Source organism: Colobus angolensis, unplaced genomic scaffold, assembly GCF_000951035.1.
Source record: "Colobus angolensis palliatus isolate OR3802 unplaced genomic scaffold, Cang.pa_1.0 Scaffold214, whole genome shotgun sequence".
Lineage (NCBI taxonomy): Eukaryota > Metazoa > Chordata > Mammalia > Primates > Cercopithecidae > Colobus > Colobus angolensis.
In genome coordinates, this window is record NW_012115311.1 from 1,030,842 (window position 1) to 1,032,040 (window position 1,199).

Sequence of the window (1,199 nt, forward strand, 5' to 3'; positions counted from 1 at the left end):
ATTTTTGTATTTTTAGTAGAGATGGTGTTTCACTATGTTGGCCAGCCTGGTCTGGAACTCCTGACCTCATAATCTGCCTGCCTTGGCCTCCCAAAGTGCTGGGATTACGGGTGTGAGCCACCACGCCCGGCCAAAAACTGGAAATTTCTTAGAGCTAACTAGACTATCTAGCAACATTCCAGTATTTTCTGTGCCTGAATCATCTTTGCAGTGCTGTGTGAATGTAATCTACTTATTTCCCCCTTTGTTGAAGTTCAGACCATTAGCCACAATAGTTTATTCAAAACTTAGTTTCTTGCCCATTTCTTGTACTAATTTCAGGTAGATTGTGCTTTACTCAATATATACATATAGTGCCGTTTTTTTTCGGTTTGTGAAAGCTTCAAAACAGCTTTCAGAAAACATTTTGGATAATTCTGTCAAGTATGTGACTCCATTCAATATTTCATTTCTACTAATCTCCCATAAACTTAAAGGTACTGGGTGCAGTGGCTCATGCCTGTAATCCCAGCAGTTTGGGAGGCCGAGGCGGGTGAATGTTTTGAACCTAGGAGTTTGAGACCAACCTGGGCAACTTGGTAAAACCCTGCCTCTACAAAAAATAGGAAAATTAACCAAGTATGGTGGCATGTGCCTGTGGTCCCAGCTACTCGGGAGGCTGAGGTGGGAGGATCACTTAAGCCTAGAAGGTCAACGCTGCAGTGAGAGCCGTGATCATGCCACTGCACTCCAGCCTGGGTGACAGAGTGAGACCCTTTCTCAAAAAACAAAAAGTAGGGGCAGGTGTAGTGGCTCACGCCTGTAATTCCAGCACTTTGGGAGGCTGAGGCAGGTGGATCACTTGAGGTCAGGAGTTCGAGACCAGCCTGACCAACATGGCAAAACCCTGTCTCAACTAAAAATACAAAAATTAGCCAGATGTGTGGTGTGCACCTGTAGTCCCAGTTCAGTTTAGTTTAAACTTAAAAGTTTTAATTTACACTTAAACGTTTTTAACTTAAAATTAAAAACTTAAAGACAACTTTTTTTTTTTTTGAGACGGAGTTTTGCCGTTGTTGTCTAGCATGGAGTACAGTGTCGCGACCTCAGCTCACTGCAACCTCCGCCTCCTGTATTCAAGTGATTCTCCTGCCTCAGCCTTCCAAGTTGCTGGGATTACAGATGCACACCACCACGTGGGCAACTTTTTGTATTTTTAG